The sequence below is a fragment of the Scyliorhinus canicula genome, chromosome 10 (assembly GCF_902713615.1).
Source record: "Scyliorhinus canicula chromosome 10, sScyCan1.1, whole genome shotgun sequence".
Taxonomy (NCBI): domain Eukaryota; kingdom Metazoa; phylum Chordata; class Chondrichthyes; order Carcharhiniformes; family Scyliorhinidae; genus Scyliorhinus; species Scyliorhinus canicula.
Genome location: NC_052155.1, coordinates 104715635 through 104741956, shown reverse-complemented (window position 1 = coordinate 104741956; position 26322 = coordinate 104715635). Strand labels below are relative to the sequence as shown.

General features: G+C 47.5%; 1 protein-coding gene and 1 long non-coding RNA gene across 3 annotated transcripts in view; one reads left to right on the top strand and one right to left on the bottom strand.

Annotated features, from left to right (window-relative positions):
- Positions 1-26322, top strand: part of LOC119972572 (cytochrome P450 7B1) — a 366395-nt gene that overhangs the window by 291937 nt on the left and 48136 nt on the right. The gene's annotated exons all lie outside the window — the stretch shown is intronic.
- The window catches only part of LOC119972574, a 90774-nt gene that overhangs the window by 23735 nt on the left and 40717 nt on the right, over positions 1-26322 (bottom strand). For both annotated transcript variants that reach the window (XR_005462085.1, XR_005462084.1), the window contains exon 2: positions 4208-4318. This is a non-coding gene — a long non-coding RNA (uncharacterized LOC119972574). The remainder of the gene's footprint in view (positions 1-4207; positions 4319-26322) is intronic.

Below are 26322 nucleotides of genomic sequence, written 5' to 3'. Positions count from 1 at the left end.
TCCATAATCTTATGTAGGTTAACTGTAAGTCATTTTAACTACTAGAACGATTTACACATGTACAGTAAAAAGTACAATCTAGGAACGTTCTCCATGTTTAGATTTATATCTATCCCTGCTCAACAACACACTGACCATGGGTCTTGGTCATCACTGTGTGGACGGTACTGTATTCAGTCCCACATTAATTCTATTGATAGAACAGTTATCTGGGATTCACTGCCTGAAAGGATGTCAGAAGCAGATTTAACAATCACGTTTACGAGAGATTTGGATAGAAAATTGAAAGAAAATGAATGGCAGGACTATGGTGAAAGACTAGGTATTGGGATTAATTGTGCCGTTGTTTCAAAAGTCAGCACAGGCAATATGGATAAAATTACAACCTCCTGTGCTATATCATTCAGGGATTCTATGATTAAAGTATCCTTTAATATTAATTTTGATCTGAACATTAATTTTCGTGTGAACATGATCAATATATTTTGTCGATAAAACTGAAATATATTACTTTGCGTTTTATTAATTTCTCCAATATTCTTGTAAAATGTTGCATTTACTAAACTGCAGGAAAAGACTCTCATGCCACAATCCATCCCTCACTGTTCTGTATTGTAACATAATATGCTGTTATAAGAAAATAAAACTTGCGTTATGCTCTGCCTTATATTGTCTCAGGTATAGCAATGCTACTGGCTCCCAGCTGTTCGACATTAACATATGGTTAAGAAACCATATTATGTGAAAGAATCACTTGCATTCATTGACTTTTTTTATTAAGTTCTGTAGTTAAATCTTAAAATTTAAAAAGCCTGTAACTGCAGTTGAAAGGGAATATCTCCAAGGCTGTAATATCAACCAAAACACTCTTGGATATTGCTAAACTACTGTATGTTTAGCCCTTAATGTACAAATAAATACATATTGTAGGCTATGTTATGTGATACAGTCATGCTATGGCTCCTTGTTATGTTTTGCTATGTTGAACTAATAATACGCCCATGTAACACTAAGAGGAAGGACCATAGAGAAGCTGATATAACAGCCTTTTAGCTGAGTTTAAAAGCAGGATCGTTTATAATGAGGTTGGACAATGGAAGAAGATATCTGGTGGTATGTATTTTCTGTGATGAAGCATTCTTTGTAATAATGATGTTGGAGGGACGTATGTGTAACACTTGATCTTTAATAAACAGCATGTGTTCAACTCTCTGTCCAATAATTCATCACTGGCATTCAGACAGTGGATGCAGTGTTTTGTCTATTTTATTGCAAATTCCACATCCCTAACTCTGTAAGCAGTATTCTTATTTTGCATTTTGAGTGTGCCCATACTACCCAATAAATGTCTGCACTGTAACACAACTCTGATGTAACAATGGTGCCCCCATTATGATCTTAGCACAATACATGTGTTTGGCACATGTCCTTACATGCACCCCCCCCCTATTTTATTTGATGATGGATTGAAAGCACACTTTTCTTTTTTATATTGACAGTGCATGGTCAGTCTTGGGATTACAAGACACCTGCCACAGAACACACTGTTATCAGTTTTGAGTTCAAAGGCATTCCAAGTCATAACCAACAAGAGTGGTCATAAGTTGATGGTTCAGTGGAGTATTGAGGAAGTCCTGCATTGTTGAATGTGCTATCATTCAGATAAAACATTAAGCAGTAAGTCTTTGCCCATTCAAATGATGACTGCACTTGAAAAGTAACACATTGATGTAACTTGCTTTGGGATGCCCTGAGGGTGTGAAAAGTTGTCACAAATTGAACCCACTGGATCAGGCATGATGGCAGGTGGTCCACGAGAATTTTGGTTTTGCGGCGTCAGGAAAACTGACCCTAATTAAGTTGGGGGCGGGAAGTGCCCAATGTGGGGAACCATCTCATCGGAGAGGAATGTCAGTTAGGCTCATTAATGAGAGCAATATTCCCGAGCCTACCAGAACTTAGTTCCAGCTCAAGCTTTTAACAGGACTTATATTGCTCAGGAAGACCACCAGCATACCCTGTTGGATTTGCCTGTGGGCTTATAGCGAGAAGTATCTCGTTGTCAGGCATTTAGTGCCTGTTTGAAAGGCTTGGCATTGAGAAGGGAAACATCTGAAAACCACATCCCTGCTCTTGCCTCCAATCTTCCCCCCTCACCCCACTACACTCAGGCGAAACCCTTCCCATGACCCTATCCTGCCCACTCATCTGTGTTCAGGGATCCAGCAATCGGGCTTCAGAGCATTACTGGATGCACCCACTGCTCAGTGGCACTGCTGGAAATGCAGAATTTGCACCCCACTGGGGGTGATTGTGTGAAAGAACCAATACTAGCAAGTTAATCGGGCTTCCCCCACAAAAGCAGGGTGGGCTCCCACCAGCACCTCAACTGCGGAAGGGGCGGGGCACACCGTCACTTGCACTAAGTCCTGCCTACACGTCAGCTGTAGATATTCTTGCTTCAATGGCACAGATTATCCCTGTAACCAGTTTGAGTGCCTTTTATATCCCAGAGTTAAAACTTGCATTATGTTCTTCCTTATATTGCCTCAGGTACAGCAATGCTATTGGCTCCTAGCTGTCTAGTATCTATTTATGCAATAGTGTAACCTAGGGGGCTGTAACAATGCCTCTTGAAATATAAACTGGATGTGGTAAACTCACATGCGCTCCCACATGCCCTTCTCCAATCTTCAAAAAGATGAGATGAACACGGTTAAGACCAGATCAGTGACACATCAAGGAGCTGCTTTAGTTTGTAAAATATGGGTGAGTGAACAAACTGCACACTTCTAAACTTTTCCTACAACATTTGATATCGCAGCAAAAACATGTCAACTACCCCAAAATGTCATGTTTTGATACTTCTGCAAATAACTGTCACTGCTATTATTACTTTGACATCTGGAACTTCTATACTGCCTTGGAGCTTTATGAGGCATCCTTGAGGTATGGTACCATCGACATGTTTCATAATTTCTTCTTGAGCTATTTTTCATTCACCAATAATATGGTTTATTTGTTAACTTGATGAAATGTAATCAACAAAAAGAAGTAAAATAAATCTTTACTCATAAAAGGTTTGCCAGCAAATCTTGTGATGGAGAAAAATGTTGAAATTACACAATATCCACTGTGCACGGTGAGGAAATATATGAACAAGTTCTACCTCAGAACATTGTTTAACATCTTATAAACCTGGAGCCTTTTTATTACTATATTTTGGAAACTATTTTAATGACTAGATCATTGCAGTTGACAAATTCCCTTGTTTTCTTGTTAAAGTAACAAGTAACGAGATCTTGCCAAAGCTATTTGACTCCCAAAATGTATTTGGCTGATAACAATGCCTTCACTAAACTGCTCTGCTGATTTTCATTGTGACTATTGCTGCTGCTGCCGTTGCTCTCTCTTCAATACCACTGCCTGTCTGAATTTGTTTCTGTTACCCGTACGACATATTAATAGAGACTTGACTAACTTCAATCTGTCTCATTGAGAAACCCATACTGTAATAGATATCAAACCACCATGAATTTAAACTGGTCATTATATCCATTTAAATTTCTTCTGTCTTGGCATTTAGCTGTCTGAGGACAGCTAGCTGATCTAAGCTACTGCGAAAATAATTCCTGACGCTTATGCACATTATTTGACAGCATCATAAATTCTCTTGTATGGTGGTTACTAGAACAGCAATGATTACTTCAACAATAATGGCCAAATGTGGGAATAGTCAATTAAAAAAATTACCAAACGCTACATCATGCAAACAATTCTCTTGATAAAGCTCTCTCTCCATCCTGGTATTTCCAGCCATCACAATATGATGGTGATTGTTCCAATGAAACAGTACATTTGCAGAATCTTTGAGCAATAAAACCTCCTCCTTTCTATTGCTTTAAACCTAAACCAGAAATGTTTGCAATCTTTTGGTTGGAATTATTATAATTTAGATCACTGATCCAGAGACCAATGGGTATACAGTGGTCCATTTAGAAATCGGGACTGAAGTATTTATCATGAAGGTGAATTAGAAATGAGGAACTTTGAGAATTTTCCCCTGACCCAACTCACCACCACCCCTCCCCCAAACCTGACTACCCCCCCAATCTGACTCTGCCCCTAACTACCCACTCACCCCCAACCACCCAGCCCCACACCATTCTCACCCTCTCAAAACCCTGAAGACCTTTTAAACATTTACCTGAATACCAGCAGTTGGTGTGTTTAAAGAGCGGGTGTGTCCTCTTCGCCGTTGCTCACCATGATTGATTCACCCACGGATCGTTAATGGAGTCAGGATTGGAAAACCTGGCTGCAAGGACAGAAAAAGGTAGGGTTACAATTATTTTCTCATTCGTCCCAGCATTGACACTGACTGGAAGATCTCGACCAGAGGTTCATTTAAAACAATTCATCACTTTGTTTTGGAAAATAATTTTCTTAAATTTGTAACATTGGATTCATAATCAACAATTTGACAGTAACACGCGTATCAACAACCTCGGCAAACCTAATAAAACAAAAAGCCTTCCAACCATTATAACCCCCCCCCCATATACAACCCCCCCCTTCCCCCCCCCGCCCCGCCCACAACAGCTAACAGTAACCAGATTCTCAATGCAATATAAACAGTTGCCAGCTACGATAGAACCTGTCAATCGCTTCCCTCAGTCCGGACTTCACCTTCTCAAGGTGCAAGAACTCCAGGTCACCCAGCGCGGTGGGGCCTGCCTCCAACTCTACAGAATCTGCCACCGAGCCAACAATGAGGCAAAGGCCAGAGCATCAGCCATCACCCCAGTCCTCAATTCTGGCTGTTCCAATAGCCCAAATATTGCTACTAATGGGCAGGACTCCAAATCCACACTTAAAATTGCCAATTATGGTGATGAAAAAAGAGCCCCATAAATCATAGGGCAGGACCAGAGCACGTGCGCATGATTTGCAGGCCCTCTTGGGCACCGCTCACACCTATCCTCAACTCCCTCAAGAAACCGACTAATTCTGGCCTTGGTGAGGTGTGCCCTGAACACCACCTTGAGCCCTATCAAACTCAGCTTCACACAAGATGACGTAGCATTCACCCTGCAGAGAGACTCACTCCCCACCTCCTCCTCCAAAATGGGACCCAGCTCCTCCTCCCACCTGTCCGTCACTTTCTCCACCTAAACCTGCTCTTCCCCCACCTAACAACCCGGACGTAACACCTTCCTCCGACCCTGCAGAGGAGAGACTCCATTCCAGCAGTGTGGATTGCAGCATCCATGGGAATGTCGCAAAAGCTTGCCGGACCTGAAAGGACCTAAACATATCCAGGCCACCAAGGCCTACTTTCCCCCTTAGTTCCTCCCAGTCTGCAAACCAACTCTCCAAAAATAGGTCCTTAACCTTCTCCAGCCCCTTACCTTGCCACCCCTAGAAAGTGGTATCAAGCTTTCCCGGTTGGAACAAATGAGTCCTGCAGACAGGAAACCACCTTGACACCACCCACCACCAACCCTGCCTCCCCAGTAGAAAATGCTGACGGAACTGCTGCACGGTAGCATGGTGGTTAGCATAAATGCTTCACAGCTCCAGGGTCCCAGGTTCGGTTCCCGGCTGGGTCACTGTCTGTGCGGAGTCTGCACGTCCTCCCCGTGTGTGCGTGGGTTTCCTCCGGGTGCTCCGGTTTCCTCCCACAGTCCAAAGATGTGCGGGTTAGGTGGATTGGCCATGCTAAATTGCCCCTAGTGTCCTAAAAAGTAAGGTTAAGGGGGGGGGGGTTGTTGGGTTACGGGTATAGGGTGGATAAGTGGGTTTGAGTAGGGTGATCATTGCTCGGCACAACTTCGAGGGCCGAAGGGCCTGTTCTGTGCTGTACTGTTCTATGTTCTATATCTTTAACATGGAGCTAAGCACCGGATTAGACGAATACTTCGCTGGGGCAAATGGCAGGCTGTCGTCAATGCCTCCAGACATGAACCCAACTCCATCCATACCCAGATGACCTTCTGATCTCCGAACCAACCTAACACCTCCGCCAATAGCCGGCCAATGGTAAAACAAGAGGTTCGGCAGTGCCAATCCCCTCTACCTGCTTCTCCCTCTGTCGGTTATCCTCTGAATCTGAGGCATTTGACCCGCCCATATAAATCCCGTTATAAGCCATTCCAGCCCCGGAAAAACGCTTTAGGCATGATAACTGGATGGTACAGTAACAAAAACACAAATCTTGGCAATATATTAATCTTTATGGCTTGCACCCAGCCCGCCAGAGACAATGGAAGGCTGATCCATCTCTGCAACTCGACTCACCCTAGTCGCCAGACCAGTAAAGTTCAGCTTTGGAAGTTGCGCCCAATCCCGAGCCACCTGGACCACCAGCTAATGGAAGCTAGTGACAGCACAGCAAAAATGCAGCTCTCCCACCTCCGCTCTCCCCATGCCCCCGAGGGGCCGACCACAAAATACTTACTTTTCCCAACGTTTAACTTATACCCAAAAAAGAACCGAACTTCTCCAATATCCCCATAATATCACCCATCATTGTCCCCCGGGTCTCTTACATACAACAAACGATCATCAGCGTATGATGACACCCTGTGCCCTGAACCGAAACTTCGGTAGTAGGGAAGATGCTGGAATCTATCATCAAGGAAGAAATAGCGAGTCATCTGGATGGAAATTGTCCCATTGGGCAAACGCAGCATGGGTTCACAAAGGGCAGGTCGTGCCTCACTAATTTAGTGGAATTTTTTGAGGACATTACCAGTGCGGTAGATAATGGGGAGCCAATGGATGTGGTATATCTGGATTTCCAGAAAGCCTTTGATAAGGTGCCACACAAAAGGTTGCTGCATAAGATAAAGATGTATGGCATTAAGGGTAAAGTAGTAGCATGGATGGAGGATTGGTTAATTAATAGAAACCAAAGAGTGGGGATTACTGGGTGTTTCTCTGGTTGGCAATCAGTAGCTAGTGGTGTCCTTCAGGGGTCAATGTTGGGCCCACAATTGTTCACAATTTACATAGATGATTTGGAGTTGGGGACCAAGTGCAATGTGTCTAAGTTTGCAGATGACACTAAGATGAGTGGTAAAGCAAAAAGTGCAGAGGATACCGGAAGTCTGCAGAGGGATTTGGATAGGTTAAGTGAATGGGCTAGGGTCTGGCAGATGGAATATAATGTTGACAAATGTGAGGTTCTCCATTTTGGTAGGAATAACAGCAAAAGGGATTATTATTTAAATGATAAAATATTAAAACATGCTGCTGTGCAGAGAGACCTGGGTGTGCTAGTGCATGAGTTACAAAAAGTTGGTTTACAGGTGCAACAAGTGATTAAGAAGGCAAATGGAATTTTGTCCTTCATTGCTAGAGGGATGGAGTTTAAGACTAGGGAGGTTATGCTGCAATTGTATACGGTGTGAGTGAGGCCTCACCTGGAGTATTGTGTTCAGTTTTGGTCTCCTTACCTGAGAAAGGACGTACTGGCGCTGGAGGGTGTGCAGAGGAGATTCACGAGGTTAATCCCAGAGCTGAAGGGGTTGGATTACGAGGTGAGGTTGAGTAGACTGGGGCTGTAATCATTAGAATTTAGAAGGATGAGGGGGGATCTTATAGAAACATATAAAATTATGAAGGGAATAGATAGGATAGATGTGGGCAGGTTGTTTCCACTGGCGGGTGAAAGCAGAACTAGGGGACATAGCCTCAAAATAAGGGGAAGTAGATTTAGGACTGAGTTTAGGAAAAACCTCTTCACCCAAAGTGTTGTGAATCTATGGAATTCCTTGCCGAGTGAAGCAGTTGAGGCTCCTTCATTAAAATTTTTAAGATAGAGATAGATAGTTTTTTGAAGAATAAAGGGATTAAGGGTTATGGTGTTCGGGCCGGAAAGTGGAGGTGAGTCCACAAAAGATCAGCCATGATCTCATTGAATGGTGGAGCAGGCTCGAGGGGCCAGATAGCCTACTCCTGCTCCTAGTTCTTGTGTTCTTATGAATGGTCAGGTAAAAGGGTTCAAAAACAAAGACCCAACAGGAAGCCACTTTTCGTGCATCTTGGTCCTACATGACGTCACCAGGAGTCCCCAGTCATCTCTTTTAAAAAATAATTGTTTCATTTTGCCCTAACTGGCTCAGTAGTAGCACTCTCATTTTTGAGTCAGAAGGCTATGAATTCAAATCCCACTCCAGAGTCGTAAGCACCAAAGATTTTTTGAGAGATCGAGTCCGGGATTCTCCCCTACCCGGCGGAGCAGGGGGGTCCCGGCGGGATGCAGTAGTGTGAACCACTCCGACGTCGGGCCGCCCCAAAGATGCGGATTTCTCCGCACCTTTAGGGGCCAAGCCCTAACCTTGAGGGGCTAGGCCCGTGCCGGAGTGGTTGGTGCCACGCCAGCCAGGGCCGAAGGGACTTCGCCGGCTGGCAGAAATCCGCACATGCGCCAGAATGTCAGCGGCTGCTGACATCATCCCCACGCATGCGTTGGGGAGGGCGTCACTTCCGAGTCCACCATCGTGAAGGCTATGGCCAACGTGGAAGGAAAAGAGTGCCCCCATGGCACAGGCCCGCCCGCCGATCGGTGGGCCCCGATCGTGGGCCAGGCCACCGTGGGGGCAACCCCCGGGGCCAGATCGCCCCGCGCCCCCCCCAGGACCCCAGAGCCCGCCCGCGTCGCCTGTCCCACCAGTAAGGGAGGTGTTTTGATTCCCGCCGGCGGGACCGGCATGACAGCAGCGGGACTTAAGCCCATCGCGGGCCAGAGAATCGCCAAGGGGGGCCCGCAGACTGGCGCGGCGGGGGGACGGAGAATCCAGCCCCAAAGCAGAGCTGTCAAAGCTGTCATATTTATTGGGCAGCACGGTAGCACAGTGGTTCACACAGTTGCTTCACAGCTCCAGGGTCCCGGTTCAATTCCTGGCTTGGGTCACTGTCTGCAGAGTCTGCACGTTCTCCCCGTGTCTGCATGGGTTTTCTCCGGGTGCTCCAGTTTCCTTCCACAGTCCAAATATGTGCAGGTTAGGTGGATTGGCCTTCATAAATTACCCTAAGTGTTCAAAAAGGTTAGGTGGGGTACTGGGTTAAAGGGATAGGTTGGAAGTGTGGGCTTAAATGGGGTGCTCTTTCCAAGGGCCGGTGCAGACTCGATCGCCCGAATGGCCTACATCTTCAGTGTGAATTCTATGATTCATAGTTTTAGGTGCTAATTGAATGCATGCAGCAGCGAGATAAAAATTCTTACAAGTGCCTTGACTATGAGAATCCAGTCATTGTTTCACACAATGAATTAGACTTGTGGGAATCCAAACATTGTTTCAGTCAGTTTCATATGATGAATTCCAGTGCATTCAGCAATAAGAATGTATCAAATAATCAGTTACAGCAAGGTTTCTGGACCAAGCTGTGGTGTGAGAAACATATCCAGTAATGTTCCTAAGACTGCACACGCAGATAGATAGAGAAATACAGCACAGAACAGGCCCTTTGACCCACGATGTTGTGCCGAACTTTTATCCTAGGTTAATCATAGAATTTTGGACACTAAGGGCAATTTATCATGGCCAATCCACCCAATCTACACTCCATTATTCTACCCTAATCCATGTACCTATCCAATAGCCGCTTGAAGGTCCCTAATGTTTCCAACTCAACTACTTCCACAGGCAGTGCATTCCATGCCCCCACTACTCTCTGGGTAAAGAACCTACATCTGACATCCCCCCTATATCTTCCACAATTTACCTCAAATTAATGTCCCCTTGTAATGGTTTGTTCCACCCGGGGAAAAAGTCTCTGACTGTCTACTCTATCTATTCCCCTGATCATCTTATAAACCTCTATCAAGTCGCCCCTCATCCTTCTCCGTTCTAATGAGAAAAGGCCTAGCACCCTCAACGTTTCCTCATAAGACCTACTCTCCATTCCAGGCAACATCCTGGTAAATCTCCTTTGCACCTTTTCCAAAGCTTCCACATCCTTCCTAAAATTAGGTGACCAGAACTGCACACAGTACTCCAAATGTGGCCTGACCAAGGTTTTGTTCAGCTGCATCATCACCTCACGGCTCTTAAATTCAATCCCTCTGCTAATGAACGCTAGCCCACCATAGGTCTTCTTCACAGCTCTATCCACTTGAGTGGCAACTTTCAAAGATCTATGAACATAGACCCCAAGATCTCTCTGCTCCTCTACATTGCCAAGAACCCTACCGTTAACCCTGTATACCGCATTCATATTTGTCCTTCCAAAATGGACAACCTCACACTTGTCAGGGTTAAACTCCATCTGCCACTTCTCAGCCCAGCTCTGCATTCTATCTATATCTCTTTGAAGCCGACAACAGCCCTCTTCACTATCCACAACTCCACCAATCTTCGTATCATCTGCAAATTTACTGACCCACCCTTCAACTCCCTCGTCCAAGTCGTTAATGAAAATCACAAACAGCAGAGGACCCAGAACTGATCCCTGCGGTATGCCACTGGTAACTGGGCTCCAAGCTGAATATTTGCCATCCACCACCACTCTCTGTCTTCTATCAGTTAGCCAGTTCGTTATCCAACTGGCCAAATTTCCCACTATCCCATGCCTCCTTACTTTCTGCATAAGCCTACCATGGGGAACCTTATCAAATGCCTTACTAAAATCCATGTACACTACATCCACTGCTTCACCTTCATCCACATGCGTGGTCACCTCAAAGAAGTCAAGACTTGTAAGGCAAGACCTACCCCTCACAAATCCGTGCTGACTATCCCTAATCAAGCTGTTTCTTTCCAGATGTTCAGAAATCCTATCCTTCAGTACCCTTTCCATTACTTTGCCTACCACCGAAGTAAGACTAACTGGCCTGTAATTCCCAGGGTTATCCCTATTCCCTTTTTTGAACAGGGGCACGACATTCGCCACTCTCCAATCCTCTGGTACCACCCCTGTTGACAGCGAGGACGAACGGCTCTGCAATTTCATTTCTTGCTTCCCATAGAATCCTTGGATATATCCCGTCAGGCCCGGGAGACTTGTCTATCCTCAAGTTTTTCAAAGCGCCCAACACATCTTCCTTCCTAACAAGTATCTCCTCGAACTTACCAGTCTGTTTCACACTGACCTCTCCAACAATATGGCCCCTCTCGTTTGTAAATACTGAAGAAAAATACTTGTTCAAGACCTCTCCTATCTCTTCAGACTCAATACACAATCTCCCGCTACTGTCCTTGATCGGACCTACCCTCGCTCTAGTCATTCTCATATTTCTCACATATGTGTAAAAGGCCTTGGGGTTTTCCTAGATCCTACCCGCCAAAGATTTTTCATGCCCTCTCTTACCTCTCCTAATCCCTTTCTTCAGTTCCCTCCTGGCTATCTTGTATCCCTCCAGCGCCCTGTCTGAACCTTGTTTCCTCAGCCTTACATAAGTCTCCTTCTTCCTCTTAACAAGACATTCAACCTCTCTTGTCAACCATGGTTCCCTCACACGACCATCTCTTCCCTGCCTGACAGGGACATACATATCAAAAACACGCAGTACCTGTTCCTTGAACAAATTCCACATTTCACTTGTGTCCTTCCCTGACAGCCTATGTTCCCAACTTATGCACTTCAATTCTTGTCTGACAGCATTGTATTTACCCTTCCCCCAATTGTAAACCTTGCCCTGTTGCACGCACCTATCCCTCTCCATTACTAAAGTGAAAGTCACAGAATTGTGGTCACTACCTCCAAAATGCTCCCCCACTAACAAATCTATCACCTGCCCTGGTTCATTACTAAGTGCCAAATCCAATATGGCCTCCCCTCTGGTTGGACAATCTACATACTGTGTTAGAAAAGCTTCCTGGACACACTGCACAAACACTACCCCATCCAAACTATTTGATCTAAAGAGTTTCCACTCAATGTTTGGGAAGTTGAAGTCACCCATGACTACTACCCTGTGACTTCTACACCTTTCCAAAATCTGTTTCCCAATCTGTTCCTCCACATCTCTGCTGCTATTGGGGGACCTATAGAAAACTCCCAACAAGGTAACTGCTCCTTTCCTATTTCTGACTTCAACCCATATTACCTCAGTAGGCAGATCCTTGGTGGGCAGCATGGTAGCATTGTGGATAGCACAATTGCTTCACAGCTCCAGGGTCCTAGGTTCGATTCCAGCTTGGGTCACTGTCTGTGCGGAGTCTGCACATCCTCCCCGTGTGTGCGTGGGTTTCCTCCGGGTGCTCCGGTTTCCTCCCACAGTCCAAAGATGTGCAGGTTAGGTGGATTGGCCATGATAAATTGCCCTTAGTGTACAAAATTGCCCTTAGTGTTGGGTGGGGTTACTGGGTTATGGGGATAGGGTGGGGGTGTGGACTTGAATAGGGAGCTCTTTCCAAGAGCCGGTGCAATCTCGATGGGCCGAATGGCCTCCTTCTGCACAGTAAATTCTATGGTAAAAAATCCCCCTCGAACTGCCTTTCTGCAGCTGTTATACTATCTCTAATTAACAATGCCACCCCCCCATCTCTTTTACCATCCTCCCTAATCTTGTTGAAACATCTATAACCCGGGACCTCCAACAACCATTTCTGCCCTCTTCTATTCAAGTTTCTGTGATGGCCACCACATCGTAGTCCCAAGTACTGATCCATGCCTTAGGTTCACCCTCCTTATTCCTGATGCTTCTTGCATTAAAGTATACACGCTTCAACCCATCTCCTTGCCTGAAACTACTCTCCTTTGTCAGTGTTACCTTCCCCACTGCATCACTACGTGCTTTGGCATCCTGAATATCAGCTTCCTTAGTTGCTGGACTACAAATCCGGTTCCCATTCCCCTGCCAAATTAGTTTAAACCCTCCCGAAGACTACTGGAAAACCTCCCCCCCCCAGGATATTGGTGCCCCTCTGGTTCAGATGCAACCCATCCTGCTTGTACAGGTCCCACCTTCCCCAGAATGCGCTCCAATTATCCAAATACCTGAAGCCCTCCCTCCTACACCATTCCTGCAGCCACGTGTTCAACTGCACTCTCTCCCTGTTCCTAGCCTCGCTATCACGTGGCACCGGCAACAAACCAGAGATGACAACTCTGTCTGTCCTGATCTTTAACTTCCAGTCTAACTCCCTAAACTTGTTTATTACCTCCACACCCCTTTTCCTACCTACATCGTTGGTGCCAATGTGCACCACGACTTCTGGCTGCTCACCCTCCCCCTTCAGGATCCTGAAGACACGATCCGAGACATCCCTGGTCCTGGCACCCGGGAGACAACATACCTTCCGGGAGTCTCGCTCGCGACCACAGAATCTCCTATCTATTCTCCTAACCATTGAATCTCCTATTACTATTGCTTTTCTATGCTCCCCCCTTCCCTACTGAGCCCCAGAGCCAGACTCAGTGCCAGAGACCTGGCCGCTAGGGCCTTCCCCCGGTAGGTCATCCCCCCCAACAGCATCCAAAACCGTATACTTGTTTTGAAGGGGAAAGGCCACGAGGGATCCCTGCACTGTCTGCCTGCTAGTTTTCTTTTCCCTGACTGTAACCCAGCTACTCTTGTCCAGTACCTTGGGTGTGGCTACCTCCCTATAACTCTTCTCGATAACCCCCTCTGCCTCCGGGATGATCCGAAGTTCATCCAGCTCCAGCTCCAGTTCCCTAACATGGTCTCTGAGGAGCTGGAGTTGGGTGCACTTCCCGCAGGTACAGTCAGCGGGGACACCAGTGGTATCCCTCACCACCCACATCCTACAAGAGGAGCATGCAACTGCCCTAGCCTCCATCCCCTCTTAGTTTACAGAATTAGCTGCCCCGTAGACCAACTGGACCTCCGCCCTCCGACTCTGCTTCCAGTCAGCTGTACTCTAAACTCCTGGCTCCCTTCATGCTCTTTGATAAATATAGGAAATGAAATGTAAGGAGCACCTTACTCCCTCCTTGATCCAACTCCCTCAGCCACCAAACTTTCACTGTAGCACTCAAATGCAACAAGTCCAGCACTCCAGTGCAAAGTCTGCACTGTAACTAGCTCAGATTTATACTGTGACTCTAGCCTCTGAAAACTGACCTAATCCAATTAACTAATTAACAAGCTCCAGCTGCAAGTACCTACAAGTAGAACCTTGTTTTAAGCTGATTCAAAATTCACCTTCTTATAGACCAAACAGCAACTTTTAAGTTAATTAACTAAATAAAAGAAATACTAGACTTTAAATAAAAATGAACCCTTATACTCCCTCAGTCACCAAACTCTCACTGTAGCACTCAAACGCAACAAGTTCAGCACTCCAGTGCAAACAAAGATGCTGAGCTATTCTTAATAGGCATCAGTCAATCTTAAGTCATGTCCAATGTTTGATGAATAAATCATCCTCAAATGAACAGACATCCATTTGAACAAACCAGGTGATCTCAACTGAGAATTAGAAACCAATGAGAGTAAATGAGGGATTAAAGCAAATTACTGTGAATGCTGGAATCTGAAACGAAAGAGAAAATGCTGGAAAATCTCAGCAGGTCTGGCAGCATCTGTAGGTAGAGAAAAGAGCTAACGTTTCGAGTCTGATGATTCTTTGTCAAAGCTAACAGACAGAGTAAGTGGGAAATATACTGTGGAGTGAGAATGAAAGATGAGTCATAGCCACAGAAACCCAGGGAAACCGGGTGCTAATGGCCACAGAATCCAAGGGGAAAGAGTGCTAATGGCAGTCCCTAGAGAGAACAAAAGATGTGAAAGGTCAAACAATGGGGAAACTAACATCAGAGGATGAACTATAGATGTGGGGGGAGGGGAAGGGGGAAGCAAAGAGCATAACGGTAAAGGAAAGGTGGATACGTTTGGGGGAGGAATTAAATATATATTAAGAAAGAAAGAAATGGTAAAAGACAGTTAAAATGAAATGGGATGAAAACAAATGGGTTGAGGTGGGGTCAAGCTGATCATCTGAAGTTGTTGAATTCAATGTTCAGGCCGGAAGGCTGTAGCGTGCCTAACCGGAAGATGAGAAGTTGTTCCTCCAGTTTGCGTTGAGCGTCACTGGAACATTGTAGCAGGCCAAGAACAGACATGTGGGCATGGGAGCAGGGTTTTCTGTTAAAATGGCAAGCAACAGGAAGGTCAGGGTCCTGAATGCGCACAGATTGAAGATGCTCAGCAGAGCGATCACCCAGTCTGCGTTTGGTCTCTCCGATATAGAGACCACATTGGGAGTAGCGAATGCAGTAGACCAAATTGAAAGAGATGCAAGTGAAACACTGCATAACCTGGAATGAGTGTTTAGGGCCTGGGATGTTAAGCATGGAGGAGGTAGAGGAACAGGTGTTACACCTTCGGCGATTGCATGGGAAGGTGCCATGGTTGATGGAAGAAGAATTGGATATGGTGGAGGAGTGGACTAGATTGTCTCGGAGGGAACGGTCTCTGCGGAATGCTGACAGAGAGAATGAAGGGAAGATGTATTTGGTGGTGGCATCACACTGGAGTTGGCAAAAATGGCGGAGGATTATGCTTTGCATCCGGAGGCTGATGGGATGAAATGTGAGAACGAGGGGGATTCTATCCTTGTGATGGGAGGGAGTGGAGGGGGTGAAGGTAGTGGCGCGGGGGATGGACCGCACACTGTTCAGGGCCCTGTCCACAACTGTAGGTGGGAATGCATGGTTGAGGAAGAAGGAACACTTTTCGAAGCACCATTTTGGAAAGCGGCATCATCGGAACAAATGTAATGGAGGTGAAAGAGTTGAGAGAAAGGGATGGAGTCCTTACAGGATGTTGACTGTGAAGAGCTGTAGTCCAGATAGCTGTGGGAGTCAGTGGGCTTGTAGTGGATATTAGTGGATAGACTATTGCCGGAAATGGCAACAGAAAGATCAACGAAGTGAAGGGAAGTGTCTGAGATGGATTAGGTGACAGTGATGAAGGGGTGGAAACTGGAAGCAAAGTTGATGAATTTTCCAGGTCCGGGCGAGAGCATAACGGGGCACCAATATAGTCATCAATGTATCGGTAAAGCAGTTGTGGGAGGGAGCACGGATAGGCCTGGAACAAGGAATGTTCCACATACCCCATAAAAAGGCACGGGTAGCTAGGACCCATGAATGTACCCATTGCTACACCTTTGTTTTGGAGGAAGTGAGATGAGTTCAAGGAGAAGTTGTTGAGAGATAGAACGAGTTCAGCCAGGCGGAGGAGAGTGGTGGTGGATGGGAATTGTCCGGGCCTCTTTTCGAGAAAGAAGCGAAGAGCTCTCAGGCCATCCTGGTGTGGGATGGAGGTGTAGAGGGGTTGCACATCCATGATGAATAGAATGCGGTTAGGGCCCGCGAACTGGAAGCCGTCAATATGGCGCAGGGCATTAGAGGAATCCCGGATGTTGGTGGGTGGGGAATGGACCAGAGGAGTGAGGATGGAGTCAAGATAAGAGGAAATAAGTTCAGTTGGGCAAGAGAATGCTGATGCAATGGGCCTGCCGGGACATTCCTTTTTGTGGATTTTGGGAAGTAGGTAAAAGCGGGCTGTCTGGGCTTGGGAAACTATGAGGTTGGAAGCCGTAGGAGGAAGGCATCCGATCGAAATGAAGTCGCTAACAGTGTTGGAGGTAATGGCTTGATGTTCAGTGGTCTGTTCATGGTCCAGGGGGAGGTAAGAGGACGTATCTGAGAGTTGATGCTCAGCTTCTGCGAGGTAGAGGTCAGTGCGCCAGATGACAACAGCACCCCCTTTGTCGGCAGGTTTGATGGCAAAGTCGGGGTTAGACCTGATGGAGTGAAGAGCAGAAAGTTCGGAAGGAGAGACGTTGGAATAGGTGAGGGGGGGCAAAATAATTAAGGCGGCCAATGTCCCGTCGACAGTTCTCAATGAAAAGATGAAGGGCAGGTAATTGTCCTGGCGGGTGGGGTCCACTTGGAGGCAGAATGTTGGAGGCACATGAAAGGATCAGTGGAACAGGGGGAGGATTCTTGCCCAAAGAAGTGGGCACGGAGACGAAGGCAGCGAAAGAAGAGTTCAACATCATGTTGAGCCCGGAATTCATTGAGGTGGGGACGTAAGGGTACAAAGCTGAGTCCTTTGCTGAGAACAGCACGCTCAGCCTCGGAGAGGGGAAGGTTGGAGGATATGGTGAACATGCGGCAAAGGCTGGGGCTGGGAGAAATGGGGTATGAGGGATTAGGATTGGTAGAGGGCCTGGGATGGGCAGTGGTGTTGATACTGGGAGAAATGGGGGACGAGGGATTGGGACTGGTGGAGGGCCTGGGGTGGGCAGTGGTGTTGATAAGTTGTTGAAGCTTGCATTCCTTAACATATGTAAGAAATAGGAAAATATTCTTGTTAAGGCGCTGAATGATGCGAAGGATGAAATGAAACTGGGGACAGGGACAGCTTTGAGAGAGAGTAAGACAGTGTTGCTGGAGAGAGATGTTGAGTGTCTTCATGTGGCGCCGCATGGCACTGAGTGTGGCTTTCAGGATGCGGCGAGAGCAGCAGTTGGAGGAATGTTGTATATCCTGGAGGTACCTGTAATCCTGGAGGTTACATGCAGGATGGAATTTAAGTTGAAATCCCCGTGGGGATTTCATGATGAGGGATTCATCATCAAATGAGGGATTAAATCAGAAATAAGAATTCCTTTAAGAGTAGGACCTCATGGTCGAGGTGGTGTTCTTGAATTCCTGCATTCCTGAGTTCTTGAATCATCTATCTGTTGTGTTTGTAGTGATTTCTTTATGCTTTTATGCTGTATGCTTTTTGCCATGACTTCGACCCTTTTTATGTATTGATTGATATTTCATTTCTAAGTTTTGATTCAGTTCTTAACAAAGTGTATTCAAGTAAATAATCAGCAATAAAATTGTATTTTGATAACCTTCAATCAACCAGACTATCGACTCTTATTGGAAGGTAATATAAGGGCCACAACACCCTGCCTAAGAAAGGATATACTTGCCACAGAGGAGGTGCAGCACAGGTTCACCAGACTGATACAAGGGTTGGTGGAACTGTCCTATGAGGAGAGATTTATTCGACTGGGCCTGTATTCACTGGAATTTAGAAAGATGCGAGAGATCTGATTGAAACATTTAAAATTCTAACAGGGCTTGACAGACCAGGTGCAGGAGGGCTGGGGAATCTAGAACCAGGGGACACAGTCTCAGGGTATGGGGTGGACCATGTAAGACTGAGAAGAAGACATTTTTCTTCACTCAAAGGGTAGTGAATCTGTAAAATTCTCCATCACAGAAGGCTGTGGAGACAAAGTCACTGAATTAATTCAAGAAAGAAATAGATTTTTTTTTTGATTTTAATAGCATCAAGGGGGATGGGGAAAAAGGCACAATCACTTTGAATGGCAAAGCAGGTTCGAAGTGCCGAGTGGCCTACGCCTGCTCCATGTTTCTATGTTTAAACAAAGGGATGTGTGAATTCCCCACATGGCAATAATGCCCATATGTAATTAGGTATTTGCTTGAGTCTGATGACTGCAGCTGATATTGCAAACGTCACATGACTTTCAGCAGCCATTTTAATTGTCTGTTTTTGTTACATATTTGAAAGTATCACGAAAGTTCATAATCTACTGCAACATGCTGGAGAACAACTGAAATAATAAATCCAAGAAATAATTGTCTAGTCAGGCTCATTGTCACTCAGCCCAAGCCTACAGTCATTTCCAGAAAGAACAAGCAAAAGCGTCCTTTCAGGAAATGTCTAGCACATTGCCCTTCTCCTTCTGTACCATTGGTGTAACTAACCTTGAACCTAGCACTCAGAGCTTTTAGTTATTCCAGCAGCAGAGTTAATTATTATACACATTCCTGAATAGTGAATTGAATTCATGACTGAGATACGTGCAACGATAGAATAATACCAACACAACCTTGGATCTAAATCTCCATCAATAAAGCTGTTCCTTAAACCTTACCAAGGTCAAATTTCATCTTAAAATGTCAGAATACACATATAGTATTCACTGAGTGAATTATGAAAGAAACTGTTTTCTCAGAATATGATCGAGACCGGTTATTTTGGATCAGTGCAAAACTGTTTCAAAGTCGGATTTTTATTGAGTCCATTTGCGCCCTCGCTGTCCTTTCCCTTCCTCCAGGAACAATACTCTATGCGGCAGCCTCTGTTCTGGAGCTGCCAAACCTGTATGTTAGTCGTAGCCATCTCCGAGCCTTGTGATTAAATGCACACACAGCTAAAAGCTCTACATTTTTTTTCAATATCACCTTTATTACTGTATTGCAGTGAACAGCTTGTGAAGCAGTGAACCTCTTTGATGGATATATCTTAGTGCTGGGGACAGATGTGGAGCACTGATGTACCACAAAAATGCGGTTACAGAACTAAAGAATACCTCACTATTAAAGTTATTAGTTGGTTCTCTTGAATTACCAGTAACATTTAAATCTGGGGGTAAAAAAAAATCAAGATTTATCCAATCTGTATATTATCCTGTAGATTTCCCCCATTGCTCCAACCCTGGTTTTCTGTCATAAACCTGGTGGCATCTCCACCTTAGGCCTGTTCCTAAGCAATGCCAGTGGAAAGGAAGGTGAGGCACAGCTGCAAAGCATATCAGACCTGGTAGATTAGAACCTCTTTATTGCTGACCATCAACGTTGCCCATTCCTAGTTGTCCTGGAGATGGTGGTGTGAACCGCCTTCTTGAGTCATAGAATCATAGAATTTACAATGCTGAAGGAGGCCATTCGGCCCATTAAGTCTGCACCGGCCCCTAGAAAGAGAACCCTACTGAAGCCCACACCTCCACCCTATCCCCGTAACCCAGTAACCCCATTTAACCTTTTTGAACACTAAGGGCAATTTAGCATGATCAATCCACCTAACCTGCACATCTTTGGACTGTGGGAGGAAACCGGAGCACCCGGAGGAAACCCACGCAGACACGGGGAGAACGTGCAGACTCTGCACAGACAGTGGCCCAAGCCGGGAATCGAACCCGGGACCCTGGAGCTGTGAAGCAACTGTGCTAACCACAATGCTACCGTGCTGCCCAGTTTGTTTGGTGAAGGTACACCCACGGTGCTGTAAAGAAGGGAGTTCCAGCACTTTTACCATGTGATATTGAAGGAATGGCAATATATCTCTCAAGCCAGACTGGCATGTGATTTGGAGGGAAACCTAAGGATGATGGTGTTCTCATGTAGCTGCTACCCCCGCCTAAGTGGTATAGGTTGCAGTTTTTGTGTGGCACTGTCACAAATACCTCTGTGAGATGCAGCAATGCTTCCTGTAGGTCATAGACATCATAGACATAAATTATTGTTTGTTACTCCTCATCAACAGCAAACCCTGGTCTCCAGTCGTCTCAGATTTCCCAGCCATTGGGCCAAGACATCACTCCGCTGGGACTGTGTGGTGGTTGGTGTGCAACAACCACCCCATGTTAAAAAAAGCCACACACGGACATCTTGCACCCCAACGCCATCTCACCCACCCAAATTAATTTCGGGATCTGGAAAATCAGGACCCTTATGGACAACACCAACTGCAGAATCCAGAGCATCTCAACCAACCAACTCATCAAATACCATCTGCCAAACCTGTGACAGAGTCTGCAGATCCAGGATTGGACTATTCAGCCACTGTAGAAACCACCTCCCCGGAGTGGAAGCAAGTCATCCTCGACACTGTGGGACTGCCCAGGTAGAAGACATTGTAGCCACAGTGCACTGGTGGTGAAGGGCAATTACAGAGGATAATGCCCACTGCGTTAAAACAGGGAATAATTTGTAAAAGCTAAACTGTTTTTCTACTGCTGGTTACATGTGTGTAGATGGGTGCAGTGAAAATCAGCATCAACTTGCATTCACATCATCATTAGAGAGATGTCCCCACATCCTCGATTGCATCCTTAATGAAGCTGTGCAAGATAAAATTGTTGGGTCTTCAGATGTCTCCAGTGTGTGTCTGAAAGTTCCACGTGCCATAAAAATTGAGGACAGTTGTGTCACTGACAATTACCCATCCCTGCCGGCCCTTGTCAACCAAGTGGCACACGATACAGCCTCACTACTGAACCTCAACCAATTCCTACACTGCAGTCCCATCTGTTGTGATAGACTTCTTCTTATGTCTGGATTTGCACCTGGCCTTTCCTCCCCTGCTTTGCGTCCTTTGCCACCATGGTGTGCCTGTCTGTCAAGAGTCCACCAATGTTTTTGTGCAGAAAACTCACTATTGCACAGCTATGTTAGTGCATTAACATTTTCTTATATATTAAGATAGTTTTTTTTTTTTTTTTTTTTTTTTATAAATTTAGATTACCCAATTATTTTTTTCCAATTAAGGGGCAATTTAGCGTGGCCAATCCACCTACTCTGCACATTTTTGGGTTGTGGGGGCGCAACCCACGCAGACACGGGGAGAATGTGCAAACTCCACACGGACAGTGACCCAGAGCCGGGATCGAACCTGGGACCTCAGCGCCGTGAGGCGGTTGTGCTAACCACTAGGCCACCGTGCTTATATTAAGATAGTTAATGTCATGACCCAAAATAAGTGATTTAACTTTTGTGCTGATAGATCCATTGGAAAACTTGGGGTAAAGATTAATAAGATGCACTGACAAAGATCCTGAGACGGGATTGTCCATCGGCCGATGCCGGAAGCGGGAAAGACGATTGGGTGGAGAATGTGGCGTGAGTCCAAAATCGTGGCTGCGCCAGGCGCCCGCCATAATGCCATGCTCTGCTTCAGCGGCGTCAATGTGTTCCACTCCACACTACAGTAAACGCCATTGGCCGGGAGGAGTTATCAATGGTGTGTTTCAATTGTGTTTTCAAAAATCGGGAAACAGGTGCCGTAGCTGGTGAGGAAGGGAGAGGATGTAGGGCATGCAGAGGCACGACCGAGGGCGGGCAGACCTGCCACTGGCAGGGCTGGCAGGAGGAGGAGGGGAGTCTCTCCCAGGTCTGGGGAGGTGCGGAGGGGATGGGCCTTAGAGTTGAGTTGAGCCCCTATGGGACCAGGGTGTCCAGATGTGGATCGCCAATGCCGCGGACTGCAAGGCAGTCATTTTGCTGCACACGCCACTGACTGCCCACCGTGGCCTGTGATTGTGTAGAGTGACAACAGCCATATGGGTGTTGCCATCCACCAACCCAGCACTCTACCCCCCAACCCCACCAACCCTGCACTCCACCCCCTAACCTCCACCCCACCACCTCCGCACACCACCAAGTGGCCCGCCCAAGGGCATTATCCACAGTAGCCACTGAAGGAGGGTGGCGGATGGGGGCCACAGCGCGTACCGATGGCATGGGTAGTGCCAGCCAATGGATCGACTGGCAGCAGGGACTGGCACCAGCGCCAGAGGCCCACACAGTGCCGTGCAACAATGGGGCCAGGGGTGTGGAGGGAAGAATGCCAGGGAGAATGGCCGTGCGTGGGGGTGGGGATGGGGAAGGATGGGAGAGGTCATTCATGGGCAGGGACTGCAGTGCAGATCGAGGCAATCATGTAGCCCGTTGGACCTGGTTGGGCACGGAGGTATGCACCATGCTAACATGTCTGACTTTCACCCCCTGCAGACAATGGTCAGCCTTCATCCTGACCTCCACAGCCCTGGGGGATGCACTGAGGCTGCACAAGCAGGAGCTGCTTAAGGAGGACTCGGCAGCAGTGGAGCCTGCCCCAGAGGAACAGGAGGCAGACAGTGAGAATGGAGAGCTGGCCGCCCAACAGGCCGAGGAGGAGGTGTGAAGGAGGCGCCGCCTAAGGTCTCTTGTGTACTGGCAGTGCCTGTCATTCGAAGGCCTGCCAGACTGGGCATGTCGTCGAAGACTACAGCTGAGTAGGGGGACAGTGCGACATGTCTGCCAGATGATGGCACACCTGGCACCATGGGGGTATGGGCTGAACGCTTACACCACAGGGTCCTTCCAGGCACTGAGCGGGGACCTGTCCGGAATCTCATTGACCTCGGTGCACAGGAGCATCCATGCCATCACGGTGGCTCTATATGTCCGATTGGCACAATATATTAAATTTAATGTTGACCAAGCCCACCAGGATGCCTGGGCAGTGGAGTTTGCCATCCTCACCAAGGTGCCCTGGGTCCGGGGGGTAATCGACGGGATGCATGTCCTGGTATTCACACACTTATAGGGATTCCACTCGATGAATGTGCAGCTGGTGTGTGACCGTGAGATGCACATCGTGCACATCTGCGGCTGATACCGGGCAGTGTGCACAACGCCTTCATCCTGGCACACTCAACGGTTTCTGACCTCTTCAAGGTGCACGCCCAGCAGAGGGATTGGCTCCTGGGCGGCATGGCTTATCTGCTGCGGTCGGTGGCTAATGACGCCTATCTGGAGGCCACAGACCAACGCGGAGACCTGCTACAACGACACCCATGCTGCGCCAGGGGCATGATCGAGCGGCGCTTCAGCATCCTGAAGATGCGGTTCAGGTGTCTGGAACACTCGAGATGGGTCCTCTAGTATAGCGCGAGGAAATTCTCCCACATTGTAGTGGCCCTACGTCCTCCACAATATCGTGCAACAGAGGAGCGGTGTGCTGGGGGAGGAGGATGAACACCAGACCTCGTCTGACAAGGAGGATGGGGGGAGGGCAAGGAGAGCAGGACATGGGGCCCTGGCGGGCACAGGAGGCCGCACAACATGTGCACCTGGACTGTGGCGCATGGGACACTCTGATTGCCTCTAAGTTCACCAACTAGGGGGCCTTGCTGACACCCCCCTAGTCGACCACTCCCTCCCATGAACACCCTGAATGCGCAACCCCCAACCCCCTGCAACCCTCTCCGTGATGCCTACCTGCCGTACTACAGGGTGGCAGTAACAGCGGGTCTGGTCCATGGGATGGTGGATGATGACAACTGTTATGGGCCAGGGATTAGAGAACCCCAAAGAGTGTCATGGAGTTCACCTGACCCACAACTTTTAATAGATTGTGGTATGGGGAGCACACGGCCCACTCTACAGGTGTGGTACAGCAGGAATGGAAAAGTATTTTTTCAAAGCAAAACAATGTTTATTCTATGAACTCAAGTTAACCTTTTTAAAACATACAGTGAACATCTTAGCAACTATTAATTCAAATACAACCCCCAAAGAATACAACACTAAATAATCATTTGCGCTTTCCTTTTAACATCCATAAGACTTAAAAAACCTTTTACCACAAGCACATTAGGTTTACATTCACTACTGAGAACATTTATAATTCTGAATTCACCAAATGATCAAGAGATAGTCTTTTCATGGCAGAGAGATCAACAGTACACCTGCTCTGTCTGGCTTCAGCTCCAACACTGAAAACAAAACTAAAACACACCCTGCAGCAAACAGCCTAAAATGAAAGTAAAAATTGACATACAGCCCAGCTCCACCCACTCTCTGACATCACTGCAGTAGTAAACACCCATTTCTTAAAGGTACTCTCACATGACAACAACCCACTCTGCAATGAGCTCTGGTGCTCCACACCATTTATCAACATCTGACTCCTACCCACAGTCGCATTTTCCACCGTCCACCTGGGATATCCCTGCATGCGAGCTGGCCATTCCATCACATGGTCCTATCGAACCCTGGGGTGGCGGAGGTGGGGACGGGGTGGGTTTTTGGTGTGAAGACTCCACAAGTCTTTGTGTCGTCGGCAAAGTTACTAATCAGATCAGCTACATTTTCCTCCAAATCATTTATATATACTAAAGGGCTGGGGCACCGGAGCAGTAAGCGGTGGCTAAACTGGAGTCCCTGGCCCCCAATGTCTGCCGATCTCCCACCCCCTGTGCCCCCGCTGCAGCCAGCTAAGCCCACCCCATCACTCACATTTTTCTGACAGAGCACGAAGGCAGGTTGAAATGTTGAGAAAAAGTGTTTAATGTGTACAAGTGAACACATATGTATAGGTTTGTGCCCTAGCTCCCATCTGTGCGGCACGGTAGCACAGTGGTTAGCTCTGTTGCTTCACAGCACCAGGGTCCCAGGTTCGATTCCAGGTTGGGTCACTGTCTGTGCGGAGTTTTCACGTTCTCCCAGTGTCTGCGTGGGTTTCCTCCGGGTGCCCCAGTTTCCTCCCACAAGTCCCGAAGGATGTGCTGTTAGGTGAATTGGACATTCTGAATTCTCCCTCTGTGTACCCGAACAGACACCGGAATGTGGCGACTAGGGCTTTTCACAGTAACTTCATTGCAGTGTTAACATAAGCCTACTTGTGATAATAAAGATTATTAGATTATTATTATTATCGCTATGTTGTATGTGGCACCTGTGCCAATTTATCTGGTGTCTAACTTTCTGGCCTTACGAGCTCTAACCCTACGTCTAGGTGGTTCCCCAGATGGTACAGCAGGAGTGGATGCGGCCTGCTATGATTCCCACCCTGCAACCTGGGACCCTGTTGCCAGGCGTCTTCTGGGGTGACTGGGCCTGGATGGGCCCGGCTGCTGCTCGAGGTCCCAGGTCGCATGTGACCACCCTGTTCCGTCCGCTGCCCACCAGATGCGTCAGGGACAGGAGAGGGGGGGTCCGAAGTGCGGCAGTGTTCTGGCACCTCCCCTGTGAGGGTCACCGGCACGGGCCTCATCACCCCCTCCTCCCTCGTGTTGCCTGATGGACCCGGGCTACTCCATGGTGCGAGTGGAGCTATTCCCTGAGGCTCCCCCGCCACCTGGCGCTGCCAGTCCTGGAGGCCCACTCTGGTTTCAACCAGGGTCTGCATACTCGTGGCCATGGAGCACAGGGAGTGGACCATCTCCGTGCGGGACTGTGCCACGTCAACCATTGACTGTGCCACCACCTTCTGGGTCTGTGTTACATCAGCCAGTGACTGTGCCATCTCCCTCTGGGACTGGGCCATCTCCCTCTGTGTCTGCACCACGTTGGCCAGTGCTTGGGCAATGCCGCCAACGTTCTCAGACATGGCCTGCTGTAACTGAGCCACACTCAGAAGCGCCGGTGCAATTTCTAGGCGGCAACCCTGTCCTGGGCCTCGGCAAGTGTCTGCACAGAATTCCCCAAGCCTTGGACATGCTGATCCATAGCCGCAACCTTTGTCCCTATTCCCTCCACCGCGGGCACCACCCTTGCGGTATTGGCCTGGGTGGCATGCATGGTCAGTGCCACTTCCTGTTCCTGCACTGGGTTGGATTCCTTCACCATCGCCTGCACATGCTGGATGCTCGCTGACATTCCTTCATGTAGTTCCTGGCTCTGCGACTCCATCTCCACTATAGATGGGACTGTCTGTTCTTGGGGTCGGCCTGCCCTCCAACCATCTGCACCCTCAGGAGTTCCTACCTCCATCTGCTCTACTGGATCAGCTGTGGGTGTGCACCAAAAAGTGCCCCAGGAGCC